This window comes from Lissotriton vulgaris, chromosome 8, assembly GCF_964263255.1.
Source record: "Lissotriton vulgaris chromosome 8, aLisVul1.2, whole genome shotgun sequence".
Lineage (NCBI taxonomy): Eukaryota > Metazoa > Chordata > Amphibia > Caudata > Salamandridae > Lissotriton > Lissotriton vulgaris.
In genome coordinates, this window is record NC_141696.1 from 723,589,264 (window position 1) to 723,614,185 (window position 24,922).

Genomic DNA, 24,922 nt, shown 5'->3' on the forward strand with positions numbered 1-24,922 from the left:
TCAGGGGCAGCAAGCTGACCACACAGGGAAGGTGGGAGGTGCCGTGGCAGCGCAGAAGACCATGCATGGCAAGCGGGAGGGTTAGTGGCAGCACATGGGCTATGATGGGCAAGAAGGAGTGTACAGGGGCATGCACAAAGGACCATGGAGGAAAGAAGCGAGGGTCAGGACCTGGGCACAGACAAGAGAGTTCAGGGGAAGGGGCCTCTCAACAGACCACGCAGGCAGGGGGAGCAGTTGCAGCACAACAGACCAGGGAAGACAGAAGGGTGTGGCAGTAAAATGGACCATGGAGGACAGGAGGAAGGGGATAGGGGCATGGAATGTGGACAGGCAGGGTGGAGGTGGCAGGGACAGGTTACAATCATCTGACAATGCTAGCCAGGTGGGATGGGAGTGGCAGCTCAACAGAACACTCAGAGTAGATAGGAGTGGCAGGTCCATGGAACATGGTGGGCAAGAAGGATGGAGCAGGGGCATGGACATAGACATTGGAGGGCAGGGGGAAGGAGAATAGGGCAGCAAGCTAAGCACAGAGGCTAAGCAGGAGGTCAATGATGGGGCATAGAATTGGGCAATGGAGGTCAGTAGGAGTGGACTGGTATATCATGCTAAATAGAGGGCAGGGGCAGCACATCATACCATACATGGCAGGAGGGAGGAGGCTAGTCCATGGATTCAGACAACAGAGGATAGAGAGGAGGTGGATAGGGCAGCAAGCTAACTGTTCAGAGAAGGCGGGAAGGCCAGTGGCAGAACAACGGCCACACAAGGCTGTAATAAGGGAGCAGGGACATAGACTTGGACAATGGATGGCTAGGAGAAGGGAAGGCAGGAGCAGCAATCTTGAGTGGGGGCAGCACTGCTTCCAACCCCCCACCATCCATTGTGATAGGCATCTTAACATGAAAAAAACCCTAGAAATTTGCTGAAAAAAACTACGATTACAGGGACGGTATAGTTAGACTCAGATTTCACTCATACACAACCAGTGACATTCAGCAGTTATAGTTACCCGAGCTAACTATAACTTATGCCCCCGCAATGTACTGCTAATGACCTCAGACATTACATCATTCATGACATGGTCAGTTACATCACTCATGACATCACTCATGACATCTGAAATGAGCTGCGAATGGAATGGAACTATAATCGCTAGAACATTATTTAGGGATAGTGTGTGTATAGTAACACCCCTTTTTTTGCTTTTCTTTTGTGTAAGAACCATTATAATACGCAAAGTGCCCAGAATAATATGGCCGATAGCCTTTCACTATAAAGTAATGTGTAGTCCATTGTTTATGTTGATGTTTGCAATCCTAAGTGTGTTTATTATGAATAAGTCACTTTGACAAACATACAGGTATGGCGGTCAGGGGGCAAGATATGCTGAAATGACATTGTGTGCCTATTAACACTTGTTTTCTTTTCTTTATTGTATCAATTCCTGAATTTTCACATTGTGACCAGGCCAATATGGCCACCAGCCTTTTGAATTAAAGTAATATGTAGTCCTCTGTTAATGTTGACAACTTTAGGCATTTGTACATTTAAATAAGGATGCTACAATGACGTCTTGTATCGTTATCAAGGTACGGACGAGCCGAAACTCGTGGATCACGTCCTTTGCAGATTAAATACTTCCAGACTACAACCTGAGTGCTGATTCCTACCTTGTAAGAGTGAGAGGAGATTAAATACATATATATATATATATATATATATATATATATATATATATATAAAATTTGCTGAAAAAAACACAAGTTTCAGGGACATTATGGTTAGAAATTAGCATTTAAAAACCTTAGAAATTCAATGAAAAAATCACAGGTTTCACGGACGTCATAGTTAGATGGACATTTCACTCGTACAAAACAAGAGAAATTCGGCTGTTATAGTTAGTTGTGCTAACTATAACTTGCGCCCCCGCAATGCACAGCTGATGACGTCACATATTACATCACTCATGACCTGGTCAGTGACATCACTGATGACATCACTGATGACATCATCCACATTATCATCTGATACACCTCCTCACACCCTAAAATACAGACTACCATTCTCAAAACCATAGACACACCAATACTAGTACAGCTACAACATTCTGTGCACTATGTCTGCAGACCTCTAACCAGCTACATACTATTGATACGCTCTTCTAAATACCAAGTTAACCTATGCAGTCAAGGAATCCTTCTGTCTGTCCCATGCACTTCTCCATTCACCCATCCAGCACTATCTACGTATCCTATCACTCCACCAATACCTAAGCACTTATAAATTCAGCACGCACTTTCTATGCAACACTGAAATTACTCCAGTTATTAGTTGTATACTTAAGGAATGGCGTAGTCACTAACACAAGTTCAGGTATAATATTTTGTACACTATCCAAGCAGACCTCTAACTAGCTACATACTATTGATAAACTCTTCTAAATACCCAGTTAGTACTCATACAGTGTAGGAATCATCCAGTCTGTCCCATGCACTTCTTTAATCACTTATCTACCACTATCTACTTATCCTATCACTCCACTAATACGTAAGCACTTATAAATTAAGTGTTCACTCTGTTTGTAGCACTGTCATCATTCCAGTTACTAGTGGTATTCTTAAAAATGACCTATGCACCAACACAAGTACACATAAAATATTCTGTGCAGCATCCCTACAAATCTCTAAGCACATACATACTATTGGTCCACTCCATCAAATACTGAAGTAGTTCCCATGTAGCGTAGGATACCTCCTGTCAGTCTCATGCAAGTCTTCAATCACCCATCCAGCACTATATTTGTATTGTATCAGTCTGCCAATACCTAAGCACTTATGGGGTAGATTTACAAGCACCCTGGGCCACTAGTACGTCACTTTTTGTAACGTAGTGATGGCCCAGGCACTCCTTCATATTTACAAGGAGAGAAAAAGCCACCCTGCATGGTTTTTCCTCTCCTTGTAAATACCACCCCTTCATACAGAGAACTTTGCATTGAAGGGGCGTTCCATAGGTGTAGCTGTGGGTGTTCCCACGCAACACCCATAGAACAAGACACATCTCTAGATTTATGAGAATCTGGAGATGTGTGTGAATGCTGCGCCATCCTAGAGTTGGTGTAGCAAGGCGCAACAAGGAGAATTGTTTTAATTTCTCCCTCTTTCAATGCATTCTTCATTCCACAGTGTACATTGAAAGAGGAAAATGCCTTTACTGATTGTTTTTGTGCAGGAAGGTGTCCCTTCCTGCACAAAAACAATCTCCCCACAACACAGATATCCTTGCACCAGGGTGCAAGGGTGCCTGTGTCACCGCATGGCTGCAGTTTGTGCAGCAGTGCAAAGGAAAGCACAGAGTTGTAACATATTCATGTACATATGTCACATCCCTGTGCTTCGAAAGTGCCACAGTGCAGTGCAGCTAAAGAGCTTGCAGTGTCACGCTCCAGTACTTCCTCATAAATCTTCACCTATAAATTCACCATACACTACTAATGCATTCTTTCAGCCAATCATGCTGTATACATATATTCAACAAATCTTTCACACTTTGCATTGCAATTATAGTTCTTTCTTTAACCAGATAAGGTAGTTCTGATATGAGCTTTTTTTACATCTTTTTTCTTTTGTATTTTTCTTTTTTTATTTTAACCATTTTGTATTTTTTACAAAAAATGAACAAAAATAAGAACGAATAAAACAGAAAACTTTCAGAATTACTTATCATTCTACAAACAAAAAAAAGAATTTTCAACGATGGTTTCATTGCGCAGCACAAACTGCATCCACCGACTGCTCACCGAAGCATATACGTTTCTTACACTTCACACAGTGTTGTTAAGAAAGGCGAATTCTGGCCTAATGTCCATTGCAGGTGTTCCTGATAATGCTCCAGATAATTTGGCCACAGCAGGTGAGGGGTTCAAAGCAGCTCACCTCATTTCCTCCCGAGCAAGATTGAGAGGATGTGTGGTCGGGAGATGCTTGTACATAGAAGCAGTGCCACAAGAGTATTTTTTTTCACTGCCTCTTGACAGGACTCAGTCACAAATTTTGCACGTCACCTTTCTCGCATATACTTTCTTCTCTCGAGGTGGAAAAGTGAAGAATTTTCACAAGACAGATTCCGGCCTCTGTGGACGTGGTGCCTCCTGCAAGAATTGTTCTTCAGAAGATACTTCCTCCTGCTGCTACTGCTGTCCAGATTCCATTTTCTTTGATATTTTTTGAAAAACACCAAAAAAACAAGCAAAAAGGGTTCTTGTAGGAAAAGAGATGTCGCTCTAAAGATGCTCCAACAAGAATGATTACAATGGGTGGGGTCCTTCGATAGTTACAGTGGGAAATGTTATGAACCAATGAAATATTTTCTTTTGAGGTCACATGGTGTGAGAAGTTGGCCTGGCATATGATGTCCAGTATTCTAGTGGGCACCTTGCACCAGTCCAAACAACCCTTATGGATGGAAGGTTTAAAGTCAACCTTTATAGAAAGCTATCCGAGTGGAAGCTGTGGAGAGAAGCCTTCAGGCTAAGACTTAGAGGCGAGTTAAGCAAGTTGTTTTATCAGTCTATAATCTCTTGAATGATCAAATGAAAGTACACCACACAAGGTATATATCAAATATATATGTATTTATTCTAAACACAACCCCTCTGGTCTCTTTATGAGGTCAGAGATAAAAGTACAATACAAGGAACTTAATTAGCATACTTAAGTTGCACAGTATACGTTATGCTCTAGGGGCCTCATAAACCATATACTAAAATAATGGTATAAGAACCACATGAGGGTTAGAAAGCAGGCCGAGGGCCTGTAGAACCACTGAGGCAACCAGGAACCACTCAAAGTAGGGACACAGGAGACCCACCGGGGACGAGTGCAGCGAATCACCAATGACTTTCTATGGAGAACGAACTAGTTACAATTTTAAAGATTAATTTATAAAATAAAGGGCTTTTAGAGGTGAACTACGATGGAACCCTTTTAGACTAGGAAACTTCGAGAGTCAAGACCCATGGGAGCACCGTAGTACTCGTGTTACCTCACCCTGGGAAGCCGGGTGCATAGGTGTAGTTTGGTGTCGGGTTTCGTCGTCGATTCCAATGGAGAGCTGCGAATAAATGCTGCAGGGGACCAAAGGAAAAGTGTCCGGGTGGATCCAAGGGTGGATTGGAGATGTGAAGAACCTGAATGCAGAGGGGACAGAGTCTGGGTCACTAGCCAGTGACCAGGATGGTGACAGGAAGATGCCAGCCGATATTGGGTAATTTCAGGTGAAAGAGGTGAAGCTTGACTCTTCAGCCACGAGGACCAGGAGGTGTCAACAACAACTAGGAGCTGGATTCGAGCTGTCCCACAAAGGATGTTGAGTGCTGCAGCGTCAAAATCCAGATTGGACCTAACAAGCCTTGGCAACAGCAACCCACGCAAGATGACAAGATTGGCTTTTGTGCAGACCACCAAGGTCAGAGCGACTCCTCCTTTGGAGGGGGGTCAGAGCACATCTGGAGCAACCAGGGAAGCTAAAGAAACAAAGGATTGACCTGTATGGGGGCTCACTAGCCAACAGACTAGGAACTACGAAGGAGCCTCGAGCTTCGGTAAAGAAAGAGGACTCACGCGTCACTCATGGAATGCTGGCCTCTGTACTTAGGTGCAAAAGGTGTACGGGCATGGGCTTCAAATACCCCAATGCACAACTTCAGGATACCTCGGGAAGTAGGTGCAGTCGCAAAAATGCAGGATGTCCAGGAGTTCCAGGTCCCACATCTCTTGTGTCAGCTACAGGTCTCAGCTCTACTATGAACTCGTGTCAGCTTCAGAGATGTCTGGAAGTCCATGTCCTGTGTCGCAGATTCTTCGGGATCCAGCGGGAGCCTCGAAAATGTAGACCGGCAAATATGCTTTTTTGGTGCCTGTTTGAACAGGGAGGTCACTCCTTGATCTCAAGGGAGATTCTTCAGTCTTTCAGTCGAAATGAAATGTCAAAGGTCCAAGATTTCTTCTTCAGAGTTTCGTCCAAGATTATCTAAAGCCCCAGGGACTGGGCTCCTATACTTATACCAAGTTTAGGGGTTGGGCTAACTCTAGGGCCCCACCTATGGGAGGACCTGGGGAGGAGGTGGTTACACCCCTTCCCCTTTGTCCAGTTTCACGCCAGAGCTGGGGCAGAGTGCCCCATGAACCGGTTTGAACTTGGAAATGCATGGAGCTCCTTGTGTGCCCCAGGCAGTGTCTGAAAAGCATTCACTGAATGCAACCCACACTGTCCCAATACAGTAAAGCCTGTCTGGGGAGCTGCTAGCACCTCCCTGGACAGGAAACCTATTGTCTAGGCCTCCCCTGCCACAGTTTTGTCCAGCAGGAGAAGGTCAGACTCGAGTCTGTGGCAGCAGCATCCATTTTGTGATGCTGGGGCTCTGTTGAACTTTAACCGGGTATACCAGTGTGTACATGTCTTCTCCCTCTAGAAGGGTGGAATGCTACCCCCGCCGCCAGAACTGGCGGGGGGTAGTATTCCAAATTTTGTGACACCAAACACAACATATTTTGATAAAGCCAAACCAAAGTTAGCATTAACCGCAAAGATTATAATGCACTTAAGAGTATATGGAATGGCTATATCATAGAACCGTAACACACTAAGAGGGGTAGAGAGAAAAAAAGATCTGTACAAAGCATGCAGGGGCACACACAGTGTTAGTAAAAGTTGCCCTTACTCACACACAAAAAATTGTGTGTGACATGCTTCATCATCGGTTCGGTTAGTACCCAAAGTAAGTAAATGCAGAAGTCCTGCTTTGTGGAGGTAATCCCCCTTAACAAGGGACACATATACTGCAAAAATAAAGAACATACAACAGGAGTTATTGCAGGAGTTATTGCAGAAATCCCATTATATTCACTTTAGACACTCTTTAAACTTTGTAGTACACTACCCCCTATCACAGCCATGATTTATTCAGTATCGAAGTATTGGTAACAGCTCCCAACAGAATAAAAAACACCCCCCTAGTGTTTCCGACAAACAAACAAACTCTCCACATGACAAAGCAACTTAGAAGTATCGTTTTTCACCTCATAGCACACAAGGATTAGCATTCAACAGTCACACTCACCAAGTTTATCATAATCCCGGGCTTGCAATGGCAGCAGGCTGGGTGAACCTCCGAGGACACAACCTAGGAGGCCAAAAGCTTATGTTGTCTCGCCGGGCATTATTCCCGGTAACGCATGATGGATGCCTGGAAACAAACTATGTTCTCCAAGCCCTGTTGCTGCTGCTAGGCCTTTCCCCTTCTCCTCGTCTCCCTCTGTTCTCCCTCTTCTCTCCCTTCTCTCTTCTTCGTCACATCCACTTTACGGGATCGAGACTGTATGTATGGACGGGTTAATCAACGCTCTTACTCAACAATTACTTGTACAATCCTTTTGTGTATGTATTACAAGTATGATATCTCACTGCTTCCTTAGTACTTTCCTCGATTACATCACATGTACTTTTCCATGCATTACTGACTGTATTTCCAATGTGAACCATTTAATGTATGTCTATCCTTTTTGTACTTATATTGTTGTGTCTTTTGTATCTTAAATAAAAAAAGATTTGAAATGAAAAAAAAAGAATAGGAAGAGGACACCATGATCTGAACATGATTTGTATAGCCCAAGTATATCGGACCATGCCCCAAAGTTATTCTTCCGTCCTCGGTTCCAGGGCAGCGAACAACCATTATGACAAAAAAAGACTCCCTGCGCCCTAGTCCAATAACCCCGAGGCCCCACTTACTGTCCCGTAGATGATTCAAGCCTAATCAGCCGGCCGCAGTCCTGCCGTGTAGTTTAACCGTGGCTGGCCAAAGCTCCCATAAAAATACTCCATTTCCTGGTATTCGAGCCAATCGCCGAGTGCTCCCCACATGACCCCAATCAGCGTATTATGTCATTGGAAGGCATGCCCCGATCCCCGGATCGCGTGGGCAAAGAGACACGAGAGTCGTCTACATCATAACAACTATTGAACTAAGGTATTTAAAATTTGCCACACTTAATCAAGCCATATTAAATGTGTAGCGATTCATCAACTTATACAAGCAGCAGATCAAAGGATAGTTGCGAGCCCAGAGGGTCAGAATCTTCTTCCCACGTGACACCCCATGTCATGTGATGTCACCCAAGCTCCGCCCAGGTTGTCCAAAACAAAACAAAGTATTCCTTTAACCAAGGGCATGAACCCACGTAGGGTGAACCAATGTTCACCCACACCAGTGTCCCAAGCAGACGCACCACCAAGCCCAACCCCTTTTCCCAAGTGATGGAACATTAAGAAAGGGGACGCAGAGAGGGTTTCACAAAATGTCACCCTACCTATATGCCCCCCAAGACATTTGATCTTATTGAGGTCGAACCAAATCAAACCACGTTGGAGAATGAAAAGGGAAAATCGATGGAAGGCATCTATACCCGGAGTAGGGGGCCAGACTATAGATAAAATTTAAATAAAGAGACATCAGTTCACCTTGAAATGGAGCATGTGACTATGTAGTCAGACACACAAGTCTCCAGGTAATGGGATGAACTCACAAGCCACACTTATTTTGCCCACAACTGTTGGTAACCTACACAGAGATGTAAACACAAAATCTTCACCTCCTTAAACACCCTTTTTGCCCGGCCACATTAAATATTGCCAGGACATAACGTTGATGCCCTCGTAAGAGCCTCATCTGTTAATTGAGTGCCAAGGGATCTCATCATAAAGCCCCAGCAGGTGACCCTTGAGGCGCTACACTCATTTTTGCTCACGCAGGAAAAGAGCTCTGTTTCTATCACCAACAGCAGTGACATTTGAAGGGATGACCTGTGGTCTCTCAATCACGGTCCATCTAAGATCCTCCGTCGTGTGTCCTGTTTCCAGGAAATGTGCAGTCAATCTCGTGTTAGATCTGCCACATCTAACAGTACTGCAGTGCTCCATAATCCGGGTTTTGACTTTTCTACTCGTCATCCTTACATATTGCTCCCTACAGGGACACGTAATCAAATAAATGACCCCCTCAGTTGCAATTTGTGTGGGATCTCTGTTCCCAGGGAAAGTTTAGACCAATGTCAATATACTTCGTGTTTGTGGTAAGGTGGCAAACACTACATGTGCCACGCCGAGTTTGACCCCTTACTGGCAGTAGGGTGTTGGATATCGTACCTCCACCCCCTCTGCTGGTCCGTGGTCTAGTATAGACCAGAAGGTCCTCCAAATTTTGACTTTGTCTGAAAGAAAAGAGGGGTTTTCCACGTTCAAACCACTGGAATTTAAAATCTTCCAGTTTTTTAGAATCAGCCGTTTGATCTGTTGGGAGGCTGTATTGAAGGTGGATACAAACACAGGTGTATTAGATTCAGGTTTGGTTGTCTTAGTCAATAATGCTTCCCGGTTGATGTTGGTGGCCCTTTTCCTTGCTTTTTTGATAACCTTCTTAGGGTACCCCCTCTTAGTGAGTTTCTCTGTTAGTACCATGGCCTCCTCCGTGAAATCAGTCTGTTCAGAACAATTTCGACGAATCCGGAAGAATTGTCCTACCGGTAAATTTTCATGGAGGGATTTCGGATGAAAGCTATCAAAGGCTAACAGAGAATTCTTATCAGTAGGTTTGTGATAAACCCTGGTTTGGAGCATCCCTCCTCCAGGTACAATCAGAAGGTCTAGAAAAGGTAGTTCAGTTTTCGTGACAGTAGAGGTGAAGTCCCCCTTCCTAATGACTAGGACATCGTCTATATACCGACGTCATAGTCTAATATGGGAAGACCAAGGACAAGAGGTGTCATAAATCACAGTCTCCTCAAAAGCTCCAACATAAAGTCCTGCCAAGCTCGGGGCGAAAACACTGGCCATTGATGTTCCATGGGTTTGTAAATACAGTGCACCCTCACACTCAAAAAAATGTTTTGTCGGGGCTATTTCTGCCAGATGTGAAATGACCTTCCTGGGTGTTAAGTAGGGCCAGTCTGTAGTAAACAGGATGTCTTCCAGGACTCTGAGAGTTTCCCTTTGCTGGATGTTAGTGTATAAGGCCTCAATATTGAGGCCTAAGAGAAACTGAGAATCCGGATCAAAAGGTAAATCCTTCAGATGCTGCAGGATATCAAGGTTATCCCTGAGATACGCCTGTAGCAGCTGAATCGATGGTTTCAAGTAAAAATCGCAAAATTGCGACAATGGTTCCAGCAGCTAACCCATACCGGACACAATAGGTCTTCCGGGTGGAGCTCTGGATGGCTTATGAATTTTAGGGAGGTAGTAAAAATATAGAGTCCTAGGCTGTTTGTTTACCAGAAATTCAGCTTCGTGATCAGAGATCCAATAATTAGAGAGGGCCTCCTCCACTAAGGAGACAATCTCTCTCGTTATTTCCTGCGTAGGATCCCTGGGTAACCTCTGATAGTTTCTCTCATCCGATAAGAGGCGGATACATTCATGATTATAGGTAATCCTATCCAGAATTACAATCGCACCGCCCTTATAAGCAGGTTTCACAATTATAGTAGAGGTCTCCTCTAATTCTTTCAGGGCTTCTTTCTCTAGATTAGATAGATTCGAGAATGTACGAGTTTTATTCTCTTGAAAAATCTCCAGATCATAAACCACTGCTTGTTCGAAAGTCCCCACCTCCAGAGGTAGCACCGAGAGTGGGGGAGTGAAGGTGGACTTAGGGCGAAAGGATGTGTCACCCTTGTAGGGGTCACTATACTCCATATCCTGGAAAAAATAGGAAGTCTAAGATTTCTGAAGAAAGTCGCTAGATCTTGACGCAACTGAAAATGGTTCAGGTGGTTGGTTGGGACGAAACCCAATCCCTTGTTAAGTAGTTTGTTTTGGGTTTCTGAGAGTATTACAGAGGACAATTTGACCACTAGGGAGGTGGATGGCTGGGCCCTGGTGTAATGTTCGATGCCATGCTCCTCGTGACCCGTTGGGTGATCTCTGGGTCTTGGTCCTCCCACGTTACCCTCTGTTGCCCTCCCTATCATAGAACAGACATAAGGAGATATTTCCGAAAGCTGCAGAGCGGCTCAGCTCATGCTAGGACACCCTCTCACACAAAACCAAGCACTTTGCCTTCAGGATTGACAAGGCCTGCCATAGGAGTGACTTATAGGTTACTATGTGTCTATATGTAAAGGTAGATATAGGTATACTATGTCTAAGTAAGAGGTGCTTACACCACCTTACCCAGGCTGTAAGTGCAGACCTGTGGTGCCATTTTAGAAGGCTTCCCAGGGGTGGCATAATACATGCTTCAGCCCCTGATAGGCCTTTGGGGTATCTATGCCCTGGGTATCTAAGGTACCATATACTGGGACTCACAAAGGTGACCCAGTAGCCAATCTGGTATGTACATAAAGTACATGGTATCAATTTAGAGAGAGAAAAGCTAGGCTGTGGTCCTGATTAGCAGGGCCACAGCCAGACTGAAGTAAAAAAAACAGTGAAACACAGCAAAAAGTGGGGGTAACCATATGAAGCAGACCCTACTTTCCTACACATGGGATCCACGCACTCTGCGCTCACGAAGCACGCGCCCAACGTGACTTCGCGAAAATATATTCAAAAATAATATAAGTTTATTATAAGTACAAATATATTATTTTTATGAATATCTTAGATAATCTCTTGCCCTAATATGTATATGAAAGACACATACATATCATTTTAGAATGTAACATTTTTTTGCCGGAATCGCGTACCCAGTGCGCCCCAGTGCGCATATGACATCACACGGGACCCGCCACCGCGCAAGCGTCGCGTACCGTAATGCGCATGTGCATATGTGTCGCGAATGCATGGTAACAGGAGTCGCGGACTGGTCGCATACCAATCGCACACATCACGTAATATTAAGTGTATATGATGTAACTGAAAAACACGCATCCGTCGCATACCGTACGTGGATCTTTCATGACTTTTCTAAAATGGTGGCCAGAATCCGCGCACCCACCGTGATGTGTACGCTTTGGTTGCGCGACTCCGAAAACAAAATTAAAACTAAGAAGCGTTGGCAGCCATTTCTTTAAGTCGGTTGAAAAGAGGAGGGGAAAAAAAAGTTGACGGGGTAGGGTAGGGTGGGAACAGTGTGACCTTCCTAGGGTGCTCAGGGGGTGTCATAGGGAGTCGTAACAGGGAGTCGTAACATTTTTATATGTTTTGACGGGTTTCGCGTAGGGAATGGAAATCATGACGTAAAAAAAAAAAACGAAGTGCAGTGTTGAGTGCTTTATTTAATTAAGCCCCCTGGCGGGCCAGTTCCCATGAGCAATGTTTAGTTATGATGCAGGTTTACTTCTGTCACAGGGACCGGCACTTCCTTGGAGCAAATATAATGATATGGGAGGTATGCGTGTTTCCTCCCACTCCGCTCTGAGGAGCAGCACGTGTATATGTTTTCAGAGGGATTTGTGTTGGGACTGGAATTCACAATGGGAAAAAGAAAAACAAAGTGCGGTGTCGAGTGCTTCGTTTAATTTATCCCCGGGTGGACCAGTTCCCCGGTGCAATATTTTGTTATGATGCTGGCTTTACTTCTGTCACAGGGACCGTCACTTCCTTGGAGCACATATAATGATATGGGGGGGTAGGTTTCTTCCCTTCCTCTCCACTCCGAGAAGCAGCACGTGTATATGTTTTCGGCGGGATTCTCTTAGGGACTAGCAATCACAGCAGGAAAAAGAAAAACGAAGAGCGGTGTCCAGTGCTTCGTTTAATTAGGCCCCTGGGTGGGCCAGTTCCCGGCAGCAATGTTTAGTTATAATGCCGGGTTTACTTCTGTCACAGGGGTCGCCACTTCCTTGGAGCACATATAATGATATGGCGGGGTACGCATCTTCCCTCTCTCTCTGCTCCGAGGAGCGGCTCGTCTTTGGAGGTATACGTAAATTTAAGGGTGATCTCTGAGGTATACAGACACAGCTTCATTGACATTCTTCCTAGCTTTCTCAATCTGAGGACAGAATTTATTTGCCCATTTCACTTCTATCTTTGGCATAGATTGTAGTTTACAAAGACAGTTTGAGGCAAAAGCAACATCAATTGTTCAAAGGCATCCTTCATGAGCATTTCCAGACCTACACCAGTCAATGTGCCCAGGTGACTGCCACCACAGTGCACAATCGCCCGTGCTATCATTGGCCTGATTAACGCCTCCCTCGCATCAGGAATAGTCCCCCTTGAGTGGAAAAAGGCAATGATAAAAGCATTGCTAAAAAAAATACATCTGTATTTTGCGGACCTGGGCAACTACCGTCCTATCTCGTTGCTCCCAGGAATCAGCAACATTGCGGAGAAACACGCCAATCATTCACTTTCCCCTTTCATTGAGTCTCACAACCTGCTCCACTCTTCACAAACTGGCTTCCGCCCCCTCTGGGTACAGAGACCGCCTTATTAGTGATTGTGGAAGAATCAAGAAAGATCCTGGATGCAGGAGGCTCTGCTACCATAATTCTCCTCGACCTGAGATCAGCCTTTGACACTGTGAACCATCAAACTTTGATTCACCTTCTCAGGAACATTGGTGTGTCCGGCACCGCCTTACTATGGATCCAATCTTTTTTAGAAGACAGACGTGTCCAGGTTTTCGATGGCGACACTTGCTCAAAACCCATCCCCCTTCAATGTGGAGTCCCTCAGGGCTCCTCTCTGAGTTCAACCCTTTTTAATGTTTATATTTTTCCATTGGTGGATATTACCTCCCCCTTTGGGATTCATATAGTAACGTACGCCGATGACACCCAGCTTGTCGTCGCACTAAACCAGAGCTAAAAGACGCCTACAGATCTCCATTCCTGCCTCGAAGAAGTGGCCAAATGGATGAACCTATCCCATTTAAAACTTAATGGTGACAAAACTGAAATGCTGCTGTTAGGCAACCATTTAAATTTCAAATCAAACACCACGTGGCCATCCTGTATGGTCCCAGCAATGTCCCCAAAAACAGAGATCAAAAGTCTTGACATCTGGTTAGACTAAGAACTATCATTTAAAACACAATCCAGGAAGACGGCATCATCTTGTTATAGGCAGTTAAAAAAGTCACATAAGGTGCTTCCCCTCCTACCCAGTCAAGCCAAAAAAACTGCTGGTCCAAGTTCTAATTCTGTCCCGAATAGAATATGGCAACACCCTCTACATAGGCACCCCAAGCTCAGCTGTTATGAAACTACAGATCGTGCAGAACTCAGCTGCAAGGCTGCTCAACGGGACCCAACAACTGGTGCTCAGAAAGACCTTCTCTGCGCGACCTCCATTTGCTCCTATTGCAACAAAGAAACCATTTTAAAGCCCTGTGTGTGGCTCATAAGTCTCTGAGAGGAACTGGACTGCCTATTATCAAAGATCTGATCCACCCTTACAAAGCCAATAGAAGAATACTCTCAGATGAGGTTCACCTAGCAGTAATACCCAAGATCAAGAAAGCCAGAAGCGGGGGACGTCTCTTTTCTTACAGCGCCGCAAAACTCTGGAATGTTGTCCTGCTGAACCTCCGTAAAGAACCCAACCACCTCACATTCCAAAAACATCTGAAGACCTGGTTCTTCCCGTAGAGGTGGTCTCCCCCTCTGGTTACTGTCATAGCGCTGGGATGCCTCCGGGTAGCCATGCGCTTTATAAAAACCCTTTTCATTTAATTTCATTCTGGGGGTTGGAGATGCAAAGAGGTTTTAATCAAAGGCAACAATTGGTGCCACTTTAATCCTCTCTGTGCAAACTATTTAATGTCCACATTTTCTAAACCTAGGTGTTTGTTAATACGTCTGTGTTCAGCATTCCTTTTGCACCAGAAAACATAGCTGTGTCCTATGATCCATACTAGCATTTTGAAGGTATGGCTGAAAGGAATCAAAAGACGTTTGTAGCTCATGTAGTCCGTTGGTAGAAAGAGAGATATGTTGAAAGGTGGAGAAGATGCTTTTTTTTTAAGAAAACGATAACTGATTGGGTGATGAAGAACATTGTGTAGTGAAAACTAGGGTGTATGTTACTTTTGTGAAAAAGTATGTTTCTGATTGGTTAACTCCTTCGGCGCTCATGACGAGCTCAGCTCGTCATGAGGCACAGTGGCGCTGTGCTCATGAGCAGCTGAGCTCGTCATAACTGCTGCGGAACGCCCACAAGGGGATACTTCCACTCCTGGGTGGGGCGTTCCATTAAGTGGGCGGAGTCGAGACGAGCTCAGCTCGTCATGAGCACAGCTCCACTGTGCTGCATGGCAAGCTGAGCTCGTCACGAGCACCGCGGCTCCGCATGCGGCCCAGGTACTGTTCTGATCTTTAAAAAATGGTGAACTTATGACCTGCACCTGCTGTTGAATGTTCCAGAAACTGTTAGGTTGAAGTATGGTGAAATTATGATCTGCACCTGGCATTGAATGTTCCTGAAACTATTAGGATGAAGTATGGTGAACTTATGACCTGCATGTGGCGTTGAATGTTGCAGCAACTGTTGGGATGAAATTTGGTGAACTTGTGACCTGCAGTCTTCCGTTGAATGTTGCAGAAACTGTTGGTATGAAAATTGGCGAAAAGGTGATTGAGGAGGAGTAGAAATAACTGTGGTATTAAAATATGAAATGCAAAATTCATTACAACTGGTAAGCTATTAAAGTTAATTTTTCAAAAGGAGTAGTATGTCTAGAAGAAGTGTGTTCTCTAAAATTTGCAGTAGTATTATTAGATATAGGCTTCTGAATTGTTGTAAGGGTTCGGGCTGTGTGGCGATGTGGCAGTGAGGGGGAGTGTCCAATCCACAAAATAAGAGAACCAGTTTGGGGCATTTTCGAAGAGAGTTAGAGAGGGTGAATATAAGTAACCAATAGGAATGTGTTTTGCAATTTGAAATAATGAAGGAAGGATTTTGATTTGGTATGTACATGAATTCATGTGCGGAAATAGAGGGAAATGTTACCATTACTGGTTCTATTCTTGACGAGAGTCTAGAACTACATTTATTGTCTGAGAAAGAAAATATTGCATGTGTTTGTGGAGTTCGAAATCTGCATACCAACTACAGAGGTTAGTTGCAAATCAATAATGTGTGTTATATATTTTTAGTAGTGGTTAAGTCTTTGAGGCAATATTTTTAAGTTTGAAAATATTATTTTTAAAATATTATAGTGTTGCCGAAGCGTGCTGTTTCTCATTTGTTACAAAATGTGCATAGAGTGTGAGTAGCTGCTGAACAAGTACCCCATATATATTTAGGAGTTTTTGAGGAAGAAGTGTAGTTTGTCATGTTTAACTCCTTCCATGCTGGGCCGATTTTCCTCGTGTGCTAGGCTTTTAGAGAATCAATGGCTTTATGACGGCCCCCAGCCGTCATGAGCACACGAGCACCGTGATGCATGACGGATGGGGGCCGTCATCAGCATGGAAGGGGTTAAAGGAGTAAATGGTTTTGACAGTGAGGTACATGGTTAATTTAGGTTCTAAAATGGATTCGGGCAACATAAAGGAAATGTGACATGTTTGCTCGTTGATACTTGTCGAAAAATAGTGGGGGGTTCTAAGAGGCATGTTTTATTAACTTGAGGGAAATAGCAAAAAAAAGAAATGTTGCCTGCAGACGTTGTGCTCGGACTTTTGACACAGGTGAGCTATATTTGTATTTAAGTGTAGGATACTGTCAAAGTCCGTGACTGTGTAGAATGTTCAAACATTAGACGGCCAGCCGATCGAGAGACTAAGAATGACATGTCCCTTTCAATATGTATTTTTACACGTGTTATGCATAGGAAGATTCAATAACTATATAACAGTAATATATGTCTAATTGTAGGTTTCTTTTTGTGTTTAAAGAACTTTTATTGAAGCAAGTAAAAGGCATAGGTGCAACAGCAAACAAACTTTTGCAAGAGAAAAGAGCAAAAGGATAGCAGAGTAGCATAATATTGGTAAGGGAATAAAAATTACAAGAAAACTGACAGTGATATATATCCCACAATATATAGCAATAACGAAAGGTCGCACCATGAAACGCAATACCATTTTATATTTTTCAAGGAAGGGAAAGACAGGAGAGGATAGGAAAAGAAAGAGATGAAAAGAAGAAAGAAGAAGAAAAAAGAAAGAAGAAAGAGAAGAAATAAAAAGAAAGAAATAAAAAAAGGAAGCGTCGAGGAAAGAGGAGAAAGAAAAAACAAAGAAAGGAAAAACAAAACATTACCTCAGCAAAAACTATATAGAGAGTACCAAAAAACATAATTATATCATTGATGCGAAAACATACCCAACCTTGAGTAATAAAAGCTACAAAAGCGAAACAAAAGAAAATAAAAGAAAAAGAGAAAAAGTAATATCAGTTGGTAAACAAAAGAAGAGTCATTGTTACGAAGTACAGACGAGGATAAATAATTGGTGAGTGGAGACCATAAAGCTTCTTTATGAATCATTTGTTGAGTCGTGCTGACGGACGCTCTATCCAATCTGTGGTGGTAGCAGAGAAGATTCCACCAGGTTTAATAGGAAACTTTAGAAGCGTCCTTCCAATTAGAGGTTATTACCTGAAAAGCAATAGCAATTAGCATATCCACAAAGATACCAGCCTCACAGAAACCAATCCATATTACAGAGTTACTTCCAAGGAATATGGAATAAACATTGAAAGGAAAGCTAATTGAACAAATGGAAGATATAGATTTACATACTTGAGTCCAGAAGTGGAAAATATTTGGACAATGGAAAAAGGAGTGCATTAATGTGCCCGAGTTATGTTGACAAGACCAGCAGTTGGGGGATAATTCTTCATTATACTTGGAAAAGGATAGAGGAGTAAAGAACAATCTTTGATAAAAATAATAGAGGGTCTGAGTGGTGCTAGCATTGCAGGATGTGTGATGTATGCGAGCCCATATAGAATTCCACGTGTGAATTGAGAGAGAACGCTGCAAATCAGATTCCCATAGTTCAACTTTAGTCTTGGGGTGATCAAGAGAGGAGAAATGGAGGTATTTATAGATATGTGAGGCTCGAATAGAAGACGAAGTAGAAAGGGGTTCAAATATGGAATCCTAAGAAGATCTGGAATGGAGAGAAAATGTATTGGTTAAAAGTGTTCTCAGAGAATCATATCTAGGTAAAGAGGAGACTGGTACATGGAATTCGAGCTGTACTTCTTGGGGGGTGAGGAAAAAAGAGTTATTAAGTTAATGTTTGACAAGGAATATCCCTTTAGCAGCCCATTGTTTCCAAAAAATTGTACGATTTGATAATTTAATAAGTTTATTATGCCACAGAGGAGAGTCTAAAAGTACTTGTAGCGGTGACTGGGATTTGCACTTAACTGGGTAGAAGGTTGAGATAAAATGTGAGATCGTCGGATGATTAAGAAGACGAGGAAAATTAGCAAAACTAGCCAACAAAGAAAAAGAAAAGGGATGGATTAGCGATTCCTCCAGATTATGCCAAACGGAACTGGAAGTCCCTTTGGAGGGAGATAAATATGATAGCATTTGACGGATTAAGAAGGAAGAATGACATCGTCAGAAATTAAGGAAGTGCACACCATCCCGGTCTTTAGGAGCAGATAAAAGGGCTAAAGAAATTCGGGCCTTAAGTCCATTCCAGAGTATTAACTCAGAGTTCCATTAAGAGTTTTAAAAAACATTAAAGGAAGTCTGACTGGTAACATGGACAAATAGAAATTAATAATGGAAAGCATCATCATTTTGATGGTGTACAGTCTACCCCACCATGATAAGAAAAGGGGAGACCATTTGTTTGTCATATTATTAACTTTTAAGAGAATATTGTCTAAATTAAGTTGGATCATTTTTGCAACAGAGGAGGAGTATTTAATCCCCAAACAGGTAATACTTCTAGTATTCCATTTAAGGGCAAACCCCTCAAACATGCTCTTTAAACAATATTTATTTAGTGGAAGAACTTCAGGTTTGGAGAAATTTAATTTGTACCCAGATAAGGAGGCATAGGAGGAAAGGATATCCGAGAATACAGGTAGAAATAATGATGGATCTGAAATATATAGCATAATATCATCTGCATAGGCCGTATATTTGATTTCAACTGCTTTACGATAAAAACCTCGGAAGGAAGGTGAATGATGCAAAGAATGTAAAAAAGGTTCAAGGGAAAGAATAAAAAGCAGAGGAGAAAGAGGACATCCGTGTCGAGTACCCCGCTGTAAGGAAAAGTGTAGGTTTCTTTTAAGTATGTGCTACTAGGAAAAGATATAGCTCCATGTACTCATGCTTTCAGTGATATAGGAGCACTCTCAACTGTGATATGAAATGGGTTTCTGCTTTGCATTTGGAGAGAGTCAACACTGTTATTAATTGCTGAGTAGTGAATAACGAAAAGACAGATGAGGTGAAATACATGGTGATAAAGTGATTAGTGATTATGGTACTTCGTATGAGTGTTTGGGAAATTATTGTTGAAGTGCGCTGTATATATTTAAGTGTTTTCATGAAATGAGGAATGCAGTGCCTTGTGTTGAAAGTTCTGCATGGTGTTGCGAGTAAGGTACAGGGTTGGATTACTATCGTATATTGGCCTGGTCAAAGTAAGAGAAATAGGGCAAGGGCCCAAAAACTATTAGGAGACATCAAAATTACCTATCACAAAACTACCTGGATTTGCAAAGGGGGGTCACCTGGGTTTTTGGGCCCGGGCTCGGCGGCCCTCTTAGGAAACCTACCAAACCCACACATTTCTGAAATCTATACACTCGGGGGAGTCCAGCAAGGTATGGCTTGCATGGGTCCCCCAAAGTTTTCCTACGCAGAATCCCCTGCAAACCTCAAGTTTAGCTGAAGAAAATCACTTTTTTCTCAAATTTCTGTGTTGGAAAGTTCTGGAAAATACGAGGACCCACAAAGTTCCTACCACCCAGTGTTCCCCCAGGTCTCCTGATAAATATGGTACCTCACTCGCGTGGGTGGGTCAAGTACCCGCAACATGCAATTGCCAAAAACATATTGAGGAGACATCAAAATTGCCGATCATAAAACAACCTGAATTTGCAAGGGGGGGGTCACCTGGGTTTTTGGCCCCGGGCTCGGCGGCCATCTAGGGAAACCTAACAAACCCACACATTTCTGAAAACTAGGCACCCGGGGGAGTCCAGCAAGGTATGGCTTGCGCGGGTCCCCCAAATTTTCCTACCCAGAATCCCCTGCAAACCTCAAATTTAGCTGAAACAATCCCAATTTTCTTACATTTTTGTGTGGGAAAGTTCTTAAATCTACGTGGATCCACAAATTTCCTACCACCCAGTGTTTTCCCAGATCTACCGATAAAAATTGTACCGTACTCGCGTGGGTGGGTCAAGTACCTGCGACAGGCAAGGGCCCAAAACATATTGAGGATACATTCAAATTACCTATCACAAAACACCTGGATTTGCAAGGGGGGTCACCTGGGTTTTTGGGCCCGCGATTGGCCGTCATCTTGGGAAACTTCCAAACTCATACATTTCTGAAAAGTAGATACCTGGGGGAGTCCAGCAAGGTATGGCTTGCATGGGTCCCCCAAATGTTCCTACCCAGAATCCCCTGCAAACCTCAAATTTAGCTGAAAAAATCATTTTTTTCTCAAATTTCTTGTGGAAAAGTTCTGGAATGTCTGTGTATCAACAAATTTCCTTCCACCCAACGTCCCCCCAGGTCTACTGATAAAAATGGTACCTCAGTTGTGTGGGTAGGCAAAGTGGCTGAAACAGGATATGGCCCAAATCGTATTGAGTAGACTTCAAAATTACCTATAACAAAACTATCTGGTTTTGGGGGGCACCTGGTTTTTGGCCCCGGGCTCGCCGCCATCCAGAAACCTACCAAATACACACGTTTCTGAAAACTAGACACACTGGGGAGTCCAATGAGATATGGCTTGTGTGGATACCCCAACGTTTCCCTACCCAGAATCTCCTGCAAACCTCTAATTTAGCTGAAAAAACCTATTTTCCACATATATTTGCGTGGAATCACCCTGCTGGCACAAATGTCCTACCACCCAGCGTTCCCCTTGTTCTCTCGAGTAAGATTATACCTCACTTGTGTGGGTGTCCAAAGCAGAATTGGCTAAAAACGTATTTTTAAAAAAATTTAGCGCTTAGAATTCTCAGTGCTATTCTCTAACTATGTTTTGGGCTCTTCCTAGTCACAGGCCTTTGGCCCCCCCACACAAGTGAGGTGTCATTTTACTCAGAAGAACAAGGGGAATGCTGGGTGGTAGGACATTTGTGCCAGCGCGGCGATCCCACGCAAAAATGTATGGAAAAAGTGATTTTGTTAGCTAAATTTGAGGTTTGCAGGAGATTCTGGGTAGGAAAACGTTGGGGGACCCATGCAAGCCATACCTTGTTGGACTCCCCCCAATACCTATTTTTCAGAAATGTGTGGGTTTGGTAGGTTTTCCAAGATGGCCCCCGAGCCCGGGGCCAAAATCTCATGGGACCCCCCTTGCAAAACCCGGTTGTTTTGTGATAGGTAATTTTGATGTCGCCTCAATAGGTTTTGGGCACTTGCCGGTGGCGGGTACTTGACCCACCCACGCGGATGAGGTGTAATTTTTATCGGGAGCCCTGGGGGAATGCTGGGTGGGAGGAAATTTGTGGATACACGTAGATTCCAGAACTTTCCCACGCAGAAATTTGAGAAAAAAGTTATTTTTTTAACTAAATTTGTGGTTTGCAGAGGATTCTGGGTAGAAAAAAGTTAGGGGACTACGCAAGCCATACCTCTCTGTAATACCCCTGGTGTCTAGTTTTCAGAAATGTCGGGGCTTGGTAGGGTCCTTAGATGGCCGCCGAGCACGGGGCCAAAAACGAATAGGACCCCCCCTTGCAAAACCAGGTTGTTTTGTGATATAGGTAATTTTGATGTTGCCTCAATAGGTTTTGGGCCCTTGCCTGTCGCGGGTATTTAACCCACCCACGTGAGAGAGGTATCATTTTTATTGGGAGACTTTGGGGAATGCTGGATGGGAGGAAATTTGTGGATCCACATAGATTCCAGAAAGTTCCAACACAAATTTCAGATAAAAGTTATTTCTTCTGCCAAATTTGAGGTTTGCACCGGATTATGGGTAGGAAAGCTTTAGGGTCCCCATGCAAGCCATACCTTGCTGAACTCCCCTGGGTGTCTAGGTTCCAGAAATGTGTGGGTTTGGTAGGTTTTCCTAGATGGTCGCCGACCCTAGGGCCAAAAACTCATGGACCCCCCTTGCAACACCAGGTTGGTTTGTGATTGCCTCAAAAGGTTTTGGGCCCTTGCCTGTCACAGGTCTTTGACCCACCCACGCAAGTGAGGTACCATTTTTCTCACAAGACTTCAGGGAACGCGGGTGAGTGGAAATTTTTGGATCCATGCAGATTCCAGAACTTTTCACCAAAGAAATGTGAGGAAAAGGTGCTTTTTTGACAAATGTTTAGGTTTGCAAGGGATTCTGGTTAACAGAACCTGGTGTGAGGCAGTCATGTCACACCATCCTGTACTCTCATTGGTGTCTAGTTTTCGAAAATATGTAGGTTTGCTAGGTTTCCCTAGGTGCCGGCAGAACCAGGGTTCAAAAACTACAGCTAGGCACTTTGCCAAAAAAGGTAATTTTTCATTGTGAAATTGTGGTGTGTCCACGTTGTGTTTTTGGCCGTTTCCTGTCGCGGGCACTAGGCCTACCCACACAAGTGAGTTACCATTTTTCTTGGAAGACTCTGGGGAATGGGGTGGGTTGAAAGTTGTTGATCCACCCATATTCCAGAACTTTCCACCACAGAAATGTGAGGAAAATTTGTTCCTGGCTTTCCCTGTTTGTCTAGTTTTCAAAACTGTATAGGTTTGCTGGGTTTCTCCAAGTGCGGGTAGAGCTAGGGTTAAAAAACTACAGCTAAGCACTTTGCCAAAAAAGGGTAATTTTTCACTTTGAAATTGTGGTATGTCCACATTGCGTTTTGCGTGGGGTGTCTGGAAATTTGTTGATCCACGCAGATTCCAGAACTTTCCAAAACAGAAATGTAAGTAAAATGAGGTTTTTGGGGACAATTCAAAGGTTTGCAAGGGATTCTGGGTAACAGTACCTAGTGAGAGCCAGTCAAGTCACCCTGTCCTAGAATTCTATGGGTGTCTAGTTTTCAGAAATGTATAGGTTTGCTAGGTTTCCCTAGGTGCCGGCAGAGCTAGGGTTAAAAAAACTACAGCTAGGCACTTTGCCAAAAAAAGGGTAATTTCTCACTGTGAAATTGTGGTGTGTCCATGTTGCGTTTTGCACCGTTTCCTGTCGCGGGAACTAGGCCTACCCACACAAGTGAGGTACAGTTTTTCTCAAAAGACTCGGGAACGGGGTGGGTGGAAATTTGTTGATCCACCCAGATTCCAGAACTTTCCAACACAGAAATGTAAGGAAAATTTGTTTTTTGGGCAATTTTTTAGATTTGCAAGGGATTCTGGGTAACAGAACCTGGTGAGACGCAGTCAAGTCACACCATCCTGGATTTCCCTGGGTGTATAGCTTTCAAAAATGTATAGGTTTGCTAGGTTTCTCTAAGTGCCGGCAGAGCTAGGGTTAAAAAACTACAGCTAGGCACTTTGCCAAAAAAGGGTCATTTTTCACTGTGAAATTGTGGTATGTCCACATTGCGTTTTGTGCCATTTCCTGTCGCGGGCACTAGGCCTACCCCCACAAGTTAGGTACAGTTTTTCTCTGAAAACTTTGGGTAACGCTGGGTGGGTGGAAATTTGTGGATCCACGCAGATTCCAGAACTTTCCACCACAGAAATGTGAGGAAAATTTGTTTTTTTTTTACAAGTGTTTAGGTTTGCAAAGGATTCTGGGTAACAGAACCTGGTGAGAGGCAGCCAAGTCACCCATCCTGGATTCCCCTGGGTGTCTAGCTTTCAAAAATGTATAGATTTGCTAGGTTTCCCTAGGTGCCGGCAAAGCTAGGGTTCAAAACTTTTTGTGAAATTGTGGTGTGTTCACGTTGCGTTTTGAGCCGTTTCCTGTCGTGGGCACTATGCCTAACCACACAAGTGAGGTACCATTTGTATCGGGAGATTTAGGGTAATTTATATTTGTAACGCAAATGTTATTAACTATTGAATTTAGATGCATTTCGGCCTTCCAAATGAAAGACAGTGTGTAAAAAGGAATTTATTTTGAAAAATGACTGATAATTCTCATGCTAGTATGAGTATTCCCAATTTTGGAAATGTGCAAATATCTACTGTTTCTAAACTCTATATTTTGTTCCCATTTCAGAAATGCATAGGTGTCTTTCATACCCATTTTTCCATGTATACTTGTTTGCCTTCATCCCTTGTTTCACCCCAAATAATATCTGTATCACATCCAGAAGGAAGATCTGAAGAAAAAAGCAGATGTTATTCCCGGTTAACTGGTACGGAGCTCCGCCAAGAGCATAGCAGACCTTCCTGCCGAGTGGGAGCGATGGTTCTTTCTTACGCTGACGGGGTCCCCCTGGGTGGCGCGTCTCCTCGCAGCTCGGGCTGAGCGGGATCCTCGGCCCCGGCTCCATGTATACATTTTCCCAGAATAATTGCTATATACCCGGTACATAATAAAAAAACATTGCAAGTTGCTGCTCAGTTTTTGGCTCTGGGTTCGTCTGGTTCTTGCTTAACCTACAAGTCCTATATATCCCCACAACCAGTAAGATCCAGCAGATGTAACGGTATATTGTTTTCAAAGAGCTGTCATAATTAGAAAAAGTTAAAAGTCAAAATGTTGACACAAAAGGCTGTTTTTTTCAACAAATTTTCAATTTTTCCGATATTTAACTGCTACTTTCTATAAAGAAACCTTCAAGAATCTACACAAATGACCCCTTGCTGAATTCAGAATTGTGCTTCCTTTTATAAAATTGATAGCTTTTCAGGATCCATTATAGTATG